Raw genomic sequence first — 19,990 nt, forward strand, 5'->3', positions numbered from 1 at the left:
GATCACAAGGCCAGAACGAGCAGGTGTCCAGTGGTCACAAGGCCAGAATGAATGGGGTGTCCAGTGATCACAAGGCCAGAGCGAGCAATTGTCCAGTGGTCACAAGGCCAGAATGAGTGGGGTGTCCAGTGATCACAAGGCCAGAGCGAGCAATTGTCCAGTGGTCACAAGGCCAGAATGAGTGGGGTGTCCAGTGGTCATAGGCCACAGCGAGCAGGTGTCCAGTGGTCACAAGGCCGGAGAGAGTGCGGTGTCCAGTGATCACAAGGCCAGAGCGAGTAGGATTTATATTGGTCACAAGGCCGGAGTGAGTGCGGTGTCCAGTGATCACAAGGCCGGAGCGAGCAGGTGTCCAGTGGTCATAGACCAGAGTGATTGGGGTCTCCTGTGGTCACAAGGCCAGAGCGAGTGGGGTGTCCAGTGGTCACAAGGCCAGAGCGAGTGGGGTGTCCAGTGGTCATAGGCCAGAGTGATTGGGGTGTCCTGTGGTCACAAGGCCAGAGCGAGTGGGGTGTCCAGTGGTCACAAGGCCAGAGCGAGTGGGGTGTCCAGTGATCACAAGGCCGGAGCGAGTAGGATTTATATTGGTCAAAAGGCCGGAGCGAGTGGGGTGTCCAGTGACCACAAGGCCCAGAGCGTGCGGGGTGTGTAGTGGCCAGTGGTCTGGACTAAGTGGGGTGTCCAGCAGTCAGCAGACCAGAGCTGAATGGGGCATCTACCAGCCGCAGGGCTGGAGTAACGGGTGGTGTGGGGACCTGGTGGGGTTGGCTGGTGTACTGGGGTCTCCAGCAGTCTGCCTGTCATAGAATTCAATCCTGGCAGTATGGGGAGAGCAAGACCACATGTGGAAAGCTATAGAAGGGCTGTAATGTTTATCTTTTAACTTTATTTCTTTACCTTCTTAATTTATAATATTAAGAACTGAAATGTAGAATTGTAGTTTTTCTCTTTATTTCTCAATTACAGTGTGGAAACAGGCCCTTTGGCCCAACAGGTCCACACCAACCCTCCGAAGAGTAATCCACCCAGACCCATTCCCCTACATTTACCACTGACTAATGTACCTAACACTGCAGGTAATTTAGTATGGCCACTTCACCTAAAGCGGACATCTTTGGACTGTGGGAGGAAACCGGAGCACCCAGAGGAATCCCACACAGACACGGGGAGAATGTGCAAACTCCACGTAGACAGTTGCCCGAGGCTGGAATTGAACCTGGGACCATGGTGCTGTTGTACCTAAGATGGTGCCCTGTGTAGTGGCATTGTATACACTTCACTGTACTCCTTGATGAAGGGCTTTTGCCCGAAACGTCGATTTTGAAGCTCCTTGGATGCTGCCTGAACTGCTGTGCTCTTCCAGCACCACTAATCCAGAATCTGGTTTCCAGCATCTACAGTCATTGTTTTTACCTCCTTGAGTATATGTGACAATAAGCCTAATTCGAATTCTGAGTTGATTTCCCAATTTTACTGTTTTCTTTACTGGTTTCTCACTCTGAGTGGTGAAGAGGTTTGGCACATACTGAGAAAAATCTTGTTCAGATACAAGTTTTTATTTTTATAAATGCTTAGCTTCTCCCGTCTCCTCTTGCTGAGAAGGTGTCCTTTGTGTTGTGTGAACTGTGACTGGAGCCTGCATTCAAGCTGTGGTCTCCAGCATTTGTCGTTTTCAGTACGGACTCCAGCATCTGCAGGAATTTACTGTCCAAGGTATGGTGCCCTTTGAGCCTGACATATACAGCCTTCTGAGTAAGTCTCACCTACATATTACAGTTCATTCGCAACTATTTACTCTTTGCATCCAGGGTCAGGGAAATCATTCCTTCCAGGCAGTTCTCTCTTTGGGTAAACACTGAGATAACTGGGCTCTAATAACAACAACTATCTTCTTCTGTGCCAATGATATAATGACAGTGATGGTGGGATATTCTGGGATATAGAACACAGAACAGTGCAGCACAGAAACAGGCTTTATGGCCCCCATCATGTCTGTGCCAACCATTCTAAACGCATTTGCCTGCACATATTCTCTGGACCCCTCTATTCTCTGGTTGTAAGTTTGAGCGCTGAGCTGGAAGGTTTGTTTACAGACGTTTCAGCACCGTGCTAGGGAACATCATCAGTGAGCCTACGGAGAAGCGCTGGTATTCTATCCTGATTTCTGTTTATGTGTCTTGGTCTGTTAAGGTGGGTGATATCATTTCCAGTTCTTTTTCTCAGAGGTTGGTAAGTGGGGTCCTAATCAATGTGTTTATCAATGCAATTCTGGTTTGAATGCCAGGTCTCTACAAATTTTCGTGCATGTCTCTGTTTAGCCTGTTCTCAGATGGATGTGTTGTCCCAGTCAAAGTGGTGTCCTTCTTTGCCCGTATGTAAGGATAGTAGTGAGACTGGGTCATCCCTTTTGGTGGCTAGTTGGTGCTTGTTTATCTTGGTGGCTAGTTTTCCACCTGTCTGTCCTATGTAGTGTTTGTTCCAGTCCTTGCAGGGTATTTTGTAAATAACATTCATTTTGCTGGCTGTTGGTACAGGGTCCTTTTGGTTCATCAGTAGCTGGTTCAATGTTTTGGTAGGTTTGTGGGCTACCATGGTGCCAAGAGGTCAGAGTAGTCTGGCAGTCATTTCCGAGGTATCTTTGATTTGTGATTGTGTGGCTAGGGTTTCTGGGTGTGTTGTGACTACTCGTTTGGGTTTGTTGTTTAAGAATCAGCGGATTGTGTTCATTCTCTCCCTGTTCACGTGTCTGTCTAAATGCCCCTTAATCGAAGCTCTTGTATCTGCTTCTATCACTCCCCAAGCAGTGTGTTCCATGTACCTATCATCCTCTGTGTAAAAACAGCTTGCCTCACACATCAGCTTTAAACATCGCCCCCCTCACCTTAAACCTAGTATATAACATTTCCACCCTGAATATCTGACCTTCTGCCATTCCCATGCCTCTCATAATTTTATATGCATCTATCGGGTCACCCCTCAGCCTCCGACACTCCACTGAAAACAATCCACGTTTCTCCAACCTCTCCTCTGAACTGGTACACTCCAATCCAGGGAAAATCCTGATGAACCTCTTTTACAGCCTCTCCAAAGTCTCCACATCCTTCCAGAACTGCACACAATATTCCAAATGTGGCTTAACAAAAGTTTTGTGCAGCTGCAATATGATTGATCAACTTTTATACTCAGTGCCCTGACCGATGAAGGCAAGCATGCCATATACCTTATTTACCACCTTATCTACCTGTGTTACCACTTTCAGGGAGCTATGGACTTGCATCCCTCTGTGTATCCCTGCTCCAAAAGGCCCTGCCACGTACAGTATATTTTCCACTTGCATGTGACCTCCCAAAATGTGTCATCTTACTCTTCTCCAGATTAAACCCTTCCTGCCATTTCTCCAACTGATCTAAAACTTGCTCTGTCTTCTGATAACCTTCCTCACCATCTGCAGACTTATGAAGTAGACCATCTACATCTTTATCCAAATCATTTATATAAATTACAAACAATAGTGGTCCCAGCACGTGGCATGTCTTTCCGGCTCTGGGGAGTGGTAGAATTAGCAGACTAGAGAGACACCACAAGTGAGTGGTAGGAGGTTAATGAGTTGTATTTTGAATGAAAATGTGAGAAACTGTGTTGGCCCTTATGGAGAAAATCCCTCCATGAAAGGGACACATCCAAAGTATCATGATATTCATCCTCACATTTTTATTGAATTCTAGCTTCACGATCTGTTAGATCGGGATTTGAGCTTCTGCTGCCAGGATGCTAGCACAGAACTCGAGTGTGCCTTGGTACCACCTCCCCACTCTTGGTTAGATGATGAGGATTACAACCACTTTTGAGATTTTATAGCTGACATTCCACATTTTATGATCAGTCAATCAAGTTATTGAGTGTCTAACATATCCATGCAGGAAGTTGTTACTTCCTTGATGAATTTCAACAACAAGCAAAGAACAAAAGAAGATTTGTGGCTCAGGTTGAGGTTCTGGATGTGAGTTTGCTTGCTGAGCTGGAAGGTTCATTTCCAGACATTTCGTCACCCTACTAGGTAACATCTTCAGTGGGACTTCGGGCGAAGCACTGCTGCTGATTCCTGCTTTCTATTTATATGTTTGGGGTTCTTTGGGTTGGTGATATCATTTCCTGTGGTGATGTAATTTCCTGTTCTTTTTCACAGGGGGTGTTAGATGGGGTCTAACTTGATATGTTTGTTGATAGATGGGCTGAATGGCCTGCTTCCATACTGAAGGGATTCTATGATTTGAATTGACCAATCTAAATAACAAAGGAAAGTAGTTATTGATACTTTAGTAATTATATTATCGGATATTTCGAGATTTGGATAATTTTAAATCAGAACAACTTTAGGGCTTTCATTTTAATTGCAATTCCCTGGAATCCACCAACTCCTCCAGTTTGTTTTACTTTTTTTAATCACACACAAACCCATTGGATTAACTGGCCATGTTTTTAAAATTTGCTCATGGAATATTTGCAGAGCTGGCTATGTCAGTCCCGAATTGCCCTTGCAAAGACAATGGTGAGCTGCCTTCCTGAAGCGCTGCACTCCACTTACTGGAGATATATCTATACCATCTTCATTTTTCTGAAGTGCTCTTAGATGTCAGTGATCCCATTATAGATTATTAACAAACTGCCATCTCATTCATGCCTACATCATTTTTTAGAAGGAATACTGCAATTCTAGTTCACTTCTTTTGGAGGTTCAGTACCTACAGTACAGGTTTTATGAATCTAGACAATGGATAGGTTTACCTTAGGCATCATCAAAGGAAAGTTGATGTATAGAGAGATCCGGGTGTTCAAATCCATTGTTCCCTGAAGGTGGCAACGCAAGTCAATAGAGTGGTCAAGAAGGCATATAGCATGCTTTCCTTCATCATATAGAATACTGAATACAAGAGTTGGCTTGTAAATACATGTTATAGTTGTATAGCACTTTGGTTCGGCCACATTTGGAATACTGCGTACAGTTCTGGTCGCCACATTACCAAAAGGATGTGTATGCTTTGGAGAGGGTGCAGAGGAGGTTCACCAGGATGGTGCCTGGTGTGGACGGTGCTAGATATGAAGTGAGGCTGAGTAGACTAGGATTATTTTCATTAGAAAGACGGAGGTTGAAGGGGGACCTCATTGAGGTCTACAAAATCATGAGAGATATAGACGGGGTGGATAACAAGAAGCTTTTTCCCAGAATGGGGGACTCCATTACTAGGGGTCATAGGTTCAAGGTGAGAGGGGAAAAGTTTAAGGGAGAAATGCATGGAAAGTTCTTTACACAGAGGGTGGTGGGTGTCTGGAACATGTTGCCAGTGGAAGTGGTGGAGGTGGGCACTAGAGTGTCATTTAAGATGTATCTAGACAAATACATGAATGGGCAGGGAGCAGGGGGTTACAGATCCTTTTAAATATGTGAAAGGGTTAAATAGAGGATCTGGATCGGCGCAAGCTTAGAGGGCCAAAGGGTCTGTTCCTGTGCTGTAATTTTTTTGTTCTTTGCTTGTTGTTGAAATTCATCAAGGAAGTAACAACTTCCTGTATTGATATGTTAGACACTCAATAACTTGATTGACTGACCATAAGATGTGGAATGTCAGCTATAAAATCTCAAAAGTGGTTGTAATCCTCATCATCTAACCAAGAGTGGGGAGGTGGTACCAAGGCACACTCGAGTCCTGTGCTAGCCACCTGGCAGCAGAAGCTCAAATCCCGATCTAACAGATCGTGAAGCTAGAATTCAATAAAAGCGTGTGGATGAATATCATGATACTTTGAATGTGTCCCTTTCATGGAGGGATTTTCTCCATAAGGGCCAGCACAGTTTCTCACATTTTCATTCAAAATACAATTCATTAACCTCCTACCACTCACTTGTGGTGTCTCTCTAGTCTGCTAATTCTACCACTCCCCAGAGCCGGAAAGACATGCCGTGTGCTGGGACCACTGTTTTTGTAATTTATATAAATGATTTGGATAAAGATGTAGATGGTCTACTTCATAAGTCTGCAGATGGTGAGGAAGGTTATCAGAAGACATAGCAAGTTTTAGATCAGTTGGTGAAATGGCAGGAAGGGTTTAATCTGGAGAAGAGTAAGATGACACATTTTGGGAGGTCACATGCAAGTGGAAAATATAATGTACGTGGCAGGGCCTTTTGGAGCAGGGATACACAGAGGGATGCAAGTCCATAGCTCCCTGAAAGTGGTAACACAGGTAGATAAGGTGGTAAATAAGGTATATGGCATGCTTGCCTTCATCGGTCAGGGCACTGAGTATAAAAGTTGATCAATCATATTGCAACTGCACAAAACTTTTGTTAAGCCACATTTGGAATATTGTGTGCAATTCTGGAAGGATGTGGAGACTTTGGAGAGGCTGTAAAAGAGGTTCATCATGATTTTGCCTGGATTGGAGTGTACCAGTTCAAAGGAGAGGTTGGAGAAACGTGGATTGTTTTCAGTGGAGTGTCAGAGGCTGAGGGGTGACCCGATAGACGCATATAAAATTATGAGAGTCATGGGTATGGCAGAAGGTCAGATATTCAGGGTGGAAATGTTATATACTCGGGGACACAGGTTTAAGGTGAGGGGGGTGATGTTTAATCGTGATTTTCTCTTTTTTGTCCACCTAACCTGCACACCTTTGAACTGTCGGAAGAAACCAGAACTTGGAGGAAACGTACATTGACACGAGGAGAAAGTGCAAACTCCACACAGACACCCATCCAAAGGTTAAATCGAACACAGGTCCTTAACACTGTCAGGCAGTAGTGTTAACCCCTGAGCCAACATGCCACCCAGCCAATGGTCAGCCAATTGCCAGTACAAATATTTTTGGATTTTACAACTCGACTGTAGGAAAACTATATAAAATCAAATTTCATAAACTCATGTAACTTAACAAAGTGGAAGAGGACAGCCAGGTCTAGACTAAGTTGCAAAAAGAAATCCGTAATTATATGTAAATTGTGAGAACCTCATCATTTAGAAAGGTCGAAACAGTTTAGAGAAAAGACATTGGCTTTGCAGAAATTTTAAAATAAATTTACTGGTACAATTGAAAAATGTAAGGGACCAGACCATGGAATTTAGGGAGTTAAACAGTAATTTGATCAAAATTGTCATGATATTAAAGGAGATAGGTATATTAGTTGGGGAGTCTAAGACCAGGGGACATAGTGTTATGAAGGTTCATAATATATTATTATTGCTTAAGAACTTCAGTTTGAAGGTGGAGGAAAATAAATTTTAATTTTTCAGTTCTATGAACTTCTAATCTGTGGTTTTAAAAGATCAGCAAGTAATTTTAAAAATTGAGTTCAAAGCAGCATTCCGAAGAATTTGTGTGATTTCAGCTAAATGACCAGCTGCCTCCTGTGGAGATAATTGGTAAGGTACTGACTGGTTGGGTTTTACAACCATGAGAGAGAGAGAGAGAGAGAGAGAGAGAGAAAGAGAAAGAGAGAGGAGAAGGTAGAGGGTAGAGGGGAGAGAGCGAGAGAGAGAGAGAGAGAGAGAGAGTGGTATAAAGCCAGAAGGATGCCGAAGGAACAGCATCATAACAACAGAGACAATGCTATCAGCAGTCTCCAAGCAGTCAGGATTAAGGAGAAGTCAGTGAGGAGATGTCAGTGAGGAGAAAGGTCCAGAAACATAGAAACATAGGAAATAGTAGCATGAATAGGCCATTCAGCCCTTTTATACTGCTGTGCCATTCAACATGATCATGGCAGAACTTCAACCTCAACACCATGCGTCCACATCTCCCCCTCCCCCTACAGTACCCCATGACAATCCATCTTCTAAAATCAATCTGTTTCTTTTAAAAATGTATTCAGTGACATGGCCTCCACAGCCTTCTGTTATCTAAAAACAATCTTCCAGCAATTCATCCACCACAGTATTATTGCGAATGTGGTTTTCCAAGTCTACATATAGATTAAACTCAAGGTTATCTTTGCATTGTCAGTGCTTGCATCTCTAATTCCATGTTTAATGTAACCTCCTACCTCACCACTATTGTTTAGAGACTTATAGACAAGTCCTGCACTTATTACCAAAATTAGTGGATGCTTTGAAGAGGGTGCAGAGAAGGTTTACGAGGATGTTGCCTGGTGTGGAAGGTACTAGCTATGAAGAGAGATTGAGTAGGTTAGGACTGTTTTCATTAGAAAAAAGGAGATTGAGGGGGGACCTGATTGAGGTTTACAAAATCATAAAGGGTATAGACAGGATGGATAGAGGCAAGCTTTTTCCCAGGGGGAAGGATTCAATCACGAGAGGTCACATTTTCAAGGTGAGAGGTGGAAAGTTTAAGGGGGATATATGCAGCAAGTACTCCACACAGAGGGTGGTGGCCGTTTGGAACGCGTTGCCAGCAGAGGTGGAAGAGGCAGGCACAGTAGATTCATTTAAGATGCATCTGGACAGATGCATGAGTAGGTGGGGAGTAGAGGGATACAGAGGCTTAGGAATTGACCAACAGGTTTAGACAGTACATTTGGATCGGCTCAGGCTTTGAGGGCCAAAGGGCCTGTTCCTGGGCTGTAAATATTCTTTGTTCTTTGTTCTATATATCCACCCCTTGTTGTTTCTCAGTGTCAGCTAGAATGATTTTAAATATAGATTTTCTGTGTGTACACCATTTCTCCTCATTGCACTGATTTCATCTTTTACCAACAAATCAAATTCATCACTTTCCATTTTTGCCAGTTTTTCCTTAAGTTCAAATAACCTTGGATATTAGTTCTCAGTCTTGGTCACCCTGCAGCCACATTGCTGTCATCACATTTATGTATAATATCCTTAGTCTTATATGTTAGCCATTTTTACACATTTTCCGTACTTTGGCACTATTTGTTTCCAGCCCATGTTTCCACTGCCTTCTACATTTTCTTAATAAGTTACGATCTTCTCATTTTTGTTTTACTTACTCATTATCTCACTCACAGCCACAGCCTCTTGCCTTTTGAGCAGCAAACTGAAGAGGTGTCAGTGAGGGAGATGCCCAACAAAAGTTTTGAAGACATGAGTTTGGGGAACCCATGTTAATCAATCTTGCGCTGAGTGAGCATCTTCTTTTCAGGAGTTTAAAGAACGACTTTAACCAAATTAAATAGTGTTGAGTGAATGTATCACAAATTGCCAAAAGGAAACTGTTATAACTTCACCAGCTGTGCAAGAAGCTAATGTGAAATTGGACAACTCTTCACTGAGATTTGAGTATCAATTCAGGTATTGTTTAGGGTAGAGGGATGAATCTTACTTTCAGATGTTTGGGATGGTATTGTTTCAATAGACAATAGATCAAAGAAATTAGGACTGTTTTCCTTAGAGAGACGAAAACTGAGAGGAGATTTGATAGAGGTTTTCAAAATCATGAGTAGACTCGATAATAGTTCCTGCTTGTAAAAGAAAAGAGATCAAGAGGGCATAGATTTAAAGAGATGTGCAAATAAGGCAAAGATGATGTGAGAATAACCCTTTTGGTACAGGAAATAGTTAGAGTATGGAATACACTGTCTGGAAATGTGGTGGAGGCTGGTTCCTTTCTAGCCATAGAGTCATACAACACAGAAACAGACCCTTCGGTCCAACTGGTCCATGCTAACCATAAGTCCAAACTAAACTAATCCCACTTGCCTGTGCTTGGCCCATATCTCTTGAAACATTTCTTATTCATGTACCTATCCAAATGTCTTTTAAACATTGTAACTGTAACTGTATCCACCACTTCCTCTGGGAGTTCATTCCATTCATGAACTACTCTCTGTGTAAAAGCAATTGCCCCTTATTTCTTTTTAAAATCTTTATCCTCTCATCTTAAAAATATGCCCCTTAGTCTTGAAATCCTCCACTCCAGGGAAAAATCTCCTGCCATTCACTTTATCTATACCTCTGATTATTTTACAAACTTCTCAACTTCCTGTGCTTCAAAGAAAAAAAAGTCCCAGCCTATCCAGCCTCTCGTTGTTTCTCAAACTGTTCACTCCTGACAACATCCTGGTAAATCCTTAATTATATCCTTCCTATAACAGGGTGAATTTAAGGAATTCAAGAGGATATTGAATGTTTTTCTTTGGATAGAAATAGTTTTGAGGGATATGTGGAAAATGCAGGAGATTGGTACTAGATAATAGAAATGGGGTAGGCACTAATGGGCCAAATGTCCTTCTTTTGCACAATAACAATTCTGTGATTCTCATGTAGTATGATATAGCTTCATTCCTTGACTGAACAAGCTTCAAACATAAAATTCATCTAACAGGTTGTAGTGAGGAAATTGGAGCAATAGAAAATATGAAAAGTGACAAGGTATTCATGAGGAAATTAAACAATGGTGGCTCAATAGTTAGCACTGCTGTCTCACAGTGCCAGGGACCCAGGTTCAATTCCAGCATCGGGTGACTGTGTGTGTGGAGTTTGCACATTTGCTCTGTGGTGGTGTGGGCTTTCTCCTTGTGCTTTGGATTCCTCCCACAGTTCATAGATGTGCAGGTTAGGTGGATTGGTCATGCCCAATTGCTCCTAGTGTCTAGAGATGGCAAGCTAAGTGAGTTAGCCATGGGAAATGCGGGGTTACAGGGGTAGGGTGGAGTGCTCTTCAAACGTTCGGTATGGACATGATGGGCCAAATGGCTGGGGGTTTCCACACTATAGGGATTCGATGGACTTTCAAGTAATAAAAGAGGAAGTCGAGAAACAAAAAGTGATACGGGAAAATAATATGCTTCCGTTTAACTCAGCCACGTTAGGGAGACTTAAACAATTGTTAGACAAGCACATGGATGGTTTTGGGATAGTGTAGGGGGAGGAGCTGAGAATAGTTCACAGGTCGGCGCAACATCGACGGCCAATGGGCCTGTTCTGCGCTGTATTGTTTTATGTTCTATGTTCTATTGTAATCAGACAAGACATAATAAAACCAGATGCTGGAAGTTCAAAGAGAAAGTGAGTGCAATAATAGCAATGTCTGAGAACTCTCCAGAAAAAGATGAATCATGATTGGAAATGGGCATTAAAACTTTTGGCAGCTGTTCAAATGGAGCATGGTCCCTTGAAAAATTAGGAAAGGAGAGATGACTCAGGGTAGTCAAGGAGGTTCTTAATCGAGTAATGATAAAGAAATTCAAACTATTGGATGTTCTGAATATTTTACTTCAAGAGGAGAGACTTTTTCCTTATTCTTCTAAACAAGGAGATCAAACCAATATCTGATTTGATTTATTGTTGTCACACATACCTAAGTACAGTGAAAAGTTTTGTTTTGCAAACAGTACAGGCAGATCATAGCAAACAAGGACATATCAATCATAGAATGATTAGACAGTGCAAGGTATACAAGGTTACAGTCGCACAGGAGGTACACAAAGCAAGATCAACATTATTTAGGTATGTAAGACACTGCAACAAGTACGTTGCTGATGCTGGCTGATAAAACCAATTTGACTGCAAGAGGTGTTAATGAAGGAAAAATAAATAATTGCGGTATGGCATAGTGGCTCAGTGGTTAGCGCTGAGCCTCCCTCACAGCGCCAGGGACCTGGGATCAATTTCAACCTCGGGTGACTGTGTGGAGTTCGCACATTCTCCCTGGTTTCCTCCGGGTGCTCTGGTTTCCTCCCACAGTCTAAAGATGTGCAGGTCAGGTGGATTGGCCATGCTAAATTGCCCAAAGTGTTCAGGGATGTGCAGGTTAGGTGCATTAGCCGTGGGAAATGCAGAGTTGCAGGGATGGAGTAGGGGGCTAAGTCTGGGTGGTCAATGTGGACTTAATGGGCTGAATGGGCTGTTTCCAAACTGTAGGGATTCTATGATGATACACCGAGCAGATAGAATCCAGTTCTGTTATACAGAGTTGGATTAAAGAGTGATTTAGTAAATATAGAAATTGTAGTCAGAGTAATGCAACAAATCCCCATGGAAGGAATTGACTTTATCTTGGGGAATGATCTGACTGACCTGATCAAAATTATTGGCCTCGCTGAGGATATTAAAAACAAAGTAAATTGAGATGCTACAAGAGAGATAGCTTGGGTTCCTTCCTGATAAATAATGTGACTAGATTTTGGGCTTATAGAATTAGATAGGAAAAGTGTAAGTCTTTTAAAAGGGAATTCACTTCTAAATTCAATTCTCTGACATATATTTTGAAAACTTAAATTGGAAAGAAGAATGAAAGTAAAGAGAATGAAGCTGATGGGTTTAGCTTATTTTGTTTAGTTGAAATGCAACAAATGGAATGCGAGAACTTATTGAACAGTCTACTCAGAAAGTGAATCAGAACCAATACCTGAGTTTTATTACAAAAAGGAAACAGTGGGATTGAGTAACTGGGGGCCAGTTCAAATGCTGGCCAATGAGGAATGGACAGTAATCCAATAGATGATAGTTCCATCTGTGAATCGAAACCAAATTTTATGAATGGCTTGTGAAATTCCACTGGCAGGTTCTGAGGTATTAGGAAAACACAGGTTAAAATAAAAGTCGCCGTAGTCTTATCAAACCATAAGGCAATTCCCTCATGAGAGAAAGGGAGACAGACAACTGGTAGGAGGTTGAAAAGAAACCTCATTGAAGGTTATAAAATAATGAGGAGTATAGATAGAGTTAATGGTAGTTGTCTTTTCCTTCAGGTAGAGGATTTCAAGACTGTGGAACATTTTTAAGGTGAGAGGAGAGAGATTTTAAAAAGACATGAGGAGCAACTTTTTTGCACAGAGGGTAGTTTATGTGTGGAATGAACTTCCAGAGGAAGTGGTGGATGCGGGTAGTTACAATGTTTAAAAAACATTTGGATAAGAACATGAATGGGAAAGGTTTGGAGGGATATGGGCTAAGAGCAGGGACTAGTTTAGTTTAGGATTATGTTCGGCATGGACTGATTGGACTGAAAGATCTGTTTCCACGCTAAATAACTCTGTGATTCTACGGTAGTGATTTAACCTGAGGGTCACTGCACCTCAGGCAAGGGGACAGATTCAGAAGGGGAATCCTTCCTGGTAACCTCAGCTAGTTCAGGGATCAAAACTATGCTATTGGCATCACTAACCAACCATCCAAGCTAAACAGTTTTACATATAATGGATTACATCAAGATATGGCAAAACTTTACTTGTCACACCGGGCACGGTGAAATAACTTCATAGAGGCCAGCATCCTGTCACCATGTTACCCTTTATTTACACATGGAGTGTCCTTGACACTGATCTAATCTCCTCAGAGCCAGCTCTCAAAGTGAGCAGAACCTCTGACACTCCTGTTTATATCTGTAAGCCAGGGCTCCCTGGTTGAACCAGGTTGACAGCCCCAATTAGGGACCGTATATTCTATGAAATCCACTTGGGTCCCCTTATCATAATCACTATACACAGGATAGTGTAAAATCCCACCCATCAACTAAACTTGCATCTTTCAATCCAATGGCAGCTTTCAAAGAACCATTTAATATTATCTTAATGGATGGTGTGGAACTGTTCTCTACAACCATGAGTGAGAATCAATATTTTTTAACAAATGTAAATGATTTGTAAAAGCTTATTGAGAGACAATTATGGAAAAAGTGGTACTGGGAAATTAGTTCAATTTTTTGTAAGAAAAGGTGATGAAGGGCTTTTACCCGAAACATTGATTCTCCTGTTCCTCGGATGCTGCTTGACCTGCTGAGCTTTTCCAGCACCACACTCTTTGCTCTCATCTCCAGCATCTGCAGTTCTCATGTTTGCCTATCAAAAGAAATACAATTGGATCAAGTCTCAAAATTCAAAGAAACATGGAATAGTTTATGATTAAAAAAATTACATTTTCAATTAACTATACAAAATTTCAAGCAACATTAAAATGATAGCATCAAACGTTTAAGACCATGATAAAGGCCCATTGTCAGGAATTCCTTGTTAATGCCTGTTAGTTCTTTGTTATTGCTTGTTAATCTTAATGTGTCCAAAGGAAAGTCAATGATTTTTGTAATGTTACTATGTTATAACAATGCTATGAATGAAACAATAGTCAGAACAGATGTCTATTTACAGTGACAAAATAAATATAAAGTGAAATAATAATATTAGAATGATCTGAGAATGAATCAGAAATTGAAAATTCAGAAAGTGACCAGATATCAAATTGGATAATAGAAGTAAAGTTATCATAGTCCTACTCTCCCATTAGAAAGAGATGTTTGATGCTGGTTTAGCCTGAGGGACACCTTGTATCAAGTGAGGGAGAGTTGGCAACTTCAGCTGGTTGTGGAAATTAAATCCATGCTATTGGTATTATTCATGTATTAGCTATATGAGCTAACCAACCTTTCTAAATTGAGTAGTATGCCATCTCTCAGAAAACTATCAAAGTGTATAAGCTATAATGATTTTCTAAATTGATCTTTGTAAATAGGCTAAAAGAATGTCTTTGGTCAATGTGGGAAATACATGACTGATAAAACGAGAAACTTACAAACTCAACCCAATGAGATTAGGTCCAGTTAATTTCACAATGTACTATGACATTATTGAATTGAATCATAGTCGCTGGAGCTCACCTGACATGACAGAACAAATATCAGATGGATCACAAAGACTGTGTAATGATTATTGCAAAGTCAATATGGTAACAAAAATGGATTTGATACTCAATAGTGGACAAAGACACTGAGCTTTTACACTCTCAATTTGCTTTTGCTTAGTAGAATTTTTGCAGTTGAGCCTGTAGCAATGGGAAAGAGGGCAATAGAATATCTAGCTATTTAGTATAACCAAATGCTTATTCAGCTATTATAATTGATGCTGCTTTATGCTATTCAAAATGAATTGGAGATATTTGGTGCTAATCGTTAATGAATCATTGCCCTGAATCAGTAACATTGTATTCCCATTCAGCAAGTTGAAAGTACTGACAGATTTGTCACTTTACATTTGTGCCTCATGTAGAAATACAGGGGAAGGTATCTGCGTCTTGTTGAATGCTTTATATCTTGAAATCTTTGATCAGCTCTAGACTGCATGGACTGTCACTGGAATCATTGTTTTACAATTTGGCAGACTCTTGTGCAGAGAGATTGAGGAACATCCTCTTCGAGATAGAGAGAATTGTTGGCCTTTTCTTCCTCTAACTTACTGGTTAAGCATGAACCTCTTCCCAATTCCTTTTCTATTAAAGACAAGTGGACTATCGATGCTGATCTTTTATGGACAAAATGCATAAAATACGTAATCCATTCAAGAGGCCTGTAGACTTTTGGTTATCTAGTGGATTGTGTCAGAGATTTACAGGTAAAGGCAAAATATTGTGGATGCTGCAAATCTCAAACAAACATAGCAAATGCTGAAGAAACTCAGCAGTTCTGACATCATCTGTGGAGGGAGAAACAGTTAAAAATCTGCTATGACTTCTTATGACACTTATGATAGATGCGATTAACTTGGATTACCTTGATGCCCAGCATTTTCCACATACTGCAGCAACAACACATCACCCAATGTGCCATTATTATCATATCATATTTAATGCATTAATCACTCCAGTTTTTTTTTTACACTTGAAGAATCACCCTTTCTTTACAGTTCAATTTAGTTCATTTTGATTGACACACCAGGTTCAATGGCATATTTAACAATCTATTTTTAAGATAAAGAGAACAAAAAAGACTAGAGACATAAATACAAACTGAAGACCTCATACTTAGTTAAAAAAAAACAAACATACTCATCAATCAGCTTCACATTGTGGTTTTACTGCAAGTAGGGCTCTTGTTCCATATCTTTTAACCTCTCTCACTCACCTTTCAACTGGAGATCTAACTTTTGCAGTAATCCTGACTTTTCCCCCTCTCCATACTCACTCAGACTGTCTCATGTAAAATCTTCTCCAGTGTTCTCCTTATCAACAATGCCATCATTTACCTGTTGTCTGAAACAGCATGGCTTCCTCAGGGACTGATCATCTGACAATTCCAGTACTCCTTGTAGCTTCTTATTGTTACAAAATGGCTGCCTCACTTGCCAACCGAATTGTAGTGACTACATTTGAAAATTGTAGTGAGACATATTTAAGATATTGCAGTCTCAGTCTATGAGATAAATTCATAGTGTTCTTTCCCTGATTGTGCAGGTACCAAAAGTTAGAATTACTCAATAAAAAATTCAATTTTACCATAAGACTTCCTCAAACTATGTATGTTCCACAGAAGTTCGATACATGAGTGTAGAGTGAAAAATGAACAAACAAAGATTGCATATTTTTTGAGTCATCTCAATATACATACAATGCAAGGTAATGAACATTGCTGAGACTTGGTCACTGAATAATTTTAATCAGATTCCATGATATTTGGCAGAAAGATACTTGCAAAATGCAAGTCCTGTTTCCTGGCAAAACAAACATATCAGAATGTATGAAACCTTTTTAATTTGTTTTGAACAGATTATAGGCAATATAGCAAACAATACGTTCATTATTATGTTAGAAATCCCATGTTCTTCAGAGCTACCCAAGGCATATTAGCTAATGGTTAATTTAACAAGCAATTAGCATTTGCTCTATTTGTGTGATTTTTATCCCCATTAGTTTTGGCAGCACAATCAAAAGTACATTAATTGTAATGTGAAAAAAAGGCTTCCAGGCAAGCCCAATACCCATACCCTCCTGGTTCAACTTTCTCAATGCTCTGCTCTTTGGTAAACGTCAACTTACGCAAAATTCTTCAGTTTCTGTCAAACCAAGGCTGGGATATTTCTCTCCCAAGAGGTGACAGGGAAAGTATCAAACAGGATTCCTTACAGTGTGGAAAAAGTCCCTTCAGCCCAACAAGTCCACACCAACCCTCCGAAGAGTAACCCAACCCGCCCCTCTGACTAATGCACCTAACAACTGTGGACAATTCACCTGACCTGCACCGGGCAGTATGGGGTTCCCGGACTATGAGGTTGGAAGCTGTGGGTGGGAGATCTCCTGAGGTGATGAGGTTCTGTATGGTCTGGGAGATGATGGTTTGGAGATGGAGGGTGGGGTCATGGTCGAGGGAGCAGTAGGAAGAGGTGACCTCGAGTTGGCGTTTGGCTTCAGCAGTGTAGAGGTCAGTGCGCCAGACTACCACTGTGCCCCCTTTATCCGCTGGCTTGATGGTGAGGTTGGGATTGGAGCAGAGGGATTGGAGGGCTGTGCGTTGTGAGGGTGAGAGGTTGGAGTGGGGGAGGGAGGTCGACAGGTTGAGGCGGTTAATGTCCCGGCGGCAGTTGGAAATGAAGAGGTCGAGGGCAGGTAATAGGTCAGCGCGGGGTGTCCAGGTGGATGCAGTGTGTTGGAGGTGGGCGAAGGGGTCCTCGGAAGGTGGGCGGGAGTCCTGATTGTGAAAGTAAGCTCGGAGGCGGAGGCGACGGAAGAATTGTTCGATGTCACGGCGTGTATTAAATTCATTGATGCGTGGACAGAGGGGGATGAAGGTGAGTCCTTTGCTGAGGACTGATCATTCGTCCTCAGTGAGGGGGGGGTCTGAGGGGATGGTGAAAACTCGGCAGGGCTGGGAGCTGGGATCTGGTGTGGGTGTAGAGCTGGGAGTGGGGGCGGAACCTGTAACTGGAGTGGGTGTGATGGTGGGGGGAAATGGGGGGTGGAGTCATGAGCAGGGGTAATGTTCCCCTCGGGGTTCTGGGGGGTGGGGATATGGACAGTGGGGTCTGTGGGGGGCATGTCAGCAGAATGCAGGTGAGTGGCGCTGGTGGGGGCGGAAGTGGTGGTGACCACGGCAGTAGGGGTGGCAGAAGTCACTGAGCATGTGGCATCAGCGATGATGTGAAGGGCGGAAGTGATGTCATCTGTGGTGCATGAGGAATTATGAGGGGTGGAAGTGGTTGTGGGAGTGGCCATGATGTGGGCAAAAGTGACATCATCAATCAGCGTGGGGGTGGCAGCTGCATCAGCCGCATGGCTAATGGCGTCTGAGTAGATTGTGAGGCCAGGGAATCTTCTGGAATGTTTGAGGAGCGCTGGTTATGGAGGTGGGTAGATAAAAGTTTGTTGTACTTACAATTTTTGATGTTTGAGATGGAATTGAAATACTGTTTGTTGAGAGTATGAATTCTCCTGAGGATGTAGTACAGAGTGGGTCCTTTGCAATTCTGAGAGAGTGTGACCCTCAGCTGAGGCAGGGCTGACTGTAGAGAGGTTAGGTGCCGGCGCATTGCTGCAAGCGTGGAGCGGAGGATCTTGAAGGAGAACTGTTGCTGGTATTTTTGAATCGGTAGTCTGTACTGTTTGTCCTGTTCGGGTCCGAACTCTGCTGGTTTAAAGGTGGTCTGGAGTCCGTGTGGGATGAGTTGGTTACGGAGGCAGGCACTGAGGAAGCAAATGTGGCTGTGGTAGCGAGTTTGTTTCACGACATGGTTGAAGAGCTTCAGGGCAGAGGAAATGACCTGGGAGTTGCAGTGGGAGAGGGACTCCATCTGCTGCCACTTCTAAATTCTTACCTGTCATCTGTTGGCTTTCGTTTGGGGAGGGATTGAGTTTAAGCGCTGTGAGGTTATGCTGCAGCTCTATAGAGCCCTGGTTAGACCACACTTAACCATTGTTGGAAGAATGTGGATGCTTTCTAGAGGGTGCAGAGGAGTTTTACCAGGATACTGCCTGGATTCGAGGGACATGTCTTATGAAGAAAGGTTGAGGGAGCTAGGGCTTTTCTCATTGGAGTGAAGAAGGATGAGAGGTGACTTGATAGAAGTATGCAAGATAATGAAAGGCTTAGATAGAGTGGATAGCCAGAGGCTTTTTCCCAGGGTGGAAATGGCTATCATGAGGGGTCCTGAAGAAGGGCTTATGCCCGAAACGTCGATTCTCCTGCTCCCTAGATGCTGCCTGACCTGCTGCGCTTTTCCAGCAACACATTTTCAGCTATCATGAGGGGTCATAATTTTAAGGTGATTAGAGGAAGGTTTAGGGGTGATGTCAGAGGTCGGTTCTTTACACAGAGAGTGGTGGGTGCGTGGAATGCACTCACAGCAGTGGTAGTGGAGTCAGATACATTAGGGACATTTAAGCGACTCTTGGATAGGCACATGGATGATAGTACAACAAAAGGTATGTAGGTTAGTCTGATCTTAGAGTAGGATAAAAGGTTGGCATAACATCAAGGACTGATGGGCCTGTACTATGCTGTATTGTTCTTTGTTCTATGTGGTCTTTACAGGTAAGGCCAACACTTGCTGCTTAAACTTCATTGCCTTTGAACTGAGTGGCTTGCTTGGCCATTTCAGAGGGCCGTTAAAAGTCAACCACGTTGCTATGGGCCTGTAGTCACATGTAGGCCAGACCAGGTAAGGACAGGAGATTTCCTTCCTTAAAGGGCATTAGTGAACTAGATGGGTTTTTCAGGGCATCGCTGATAGTGGCCCATGGTCACCATTAAATCTATATTCCAGGGGTTTCTGGATTAAATTTAAATTGCACTAGCTGCCTTGGTAGGATTTGAACTCAAATTCCTCAATCATTACCATGCATGACTGGATTGCTGATCCGATGCCATGATCCCTACACCACTACCTCAGCGCAATGCCCTCCAAAACAGGCTGTGGTGTTCTGGATCTCTTACTGTGCACAGTACAGGAACCTCATCTGTTGACACAACTATTGTTGCTCCATTTGTAATGAACTGAATTTTATCTGAAGCACTTTGGTATATCACCACCGTCTGAACATAAATGCAAAGTCTTTCACTTTCTTACTGTTTGTGCAGTTGTATTGCTGATCTATTACAGCTTCCTCAGGGATTTAACAGACACCGTACACTGCATTAAGAGGAAGAATGTCAAAGGTTGAAACACCTGAACCTATTTCTACTGAAGCTTCTTTGAAGACACAAGTCCCAAGGGTAATTAAACATTGTTTTTCTTGCCATATGTATCCATTAAAATTTTTGCTGCTGCAGGTTGAATTAATTTTTGCAAAACAAGTCCACAAAGTTTGTAATATTTGTA

This window comes from Chiloscyllium punctatum, chromosome 7 (genome assembly GCF_047496795.1).
Source record: "Chiloscyllium punctatum isolate Juve2018m chromosome 7, sChiPun1.3, whole genome shotgun sequence".
NCBI lineage: Eukaryota > Metazoa > Chordata > Chondrichthyes > Orectolobiformes > Hemiscylliidae > Chiloscyllium > Chiloscyllium punctatum.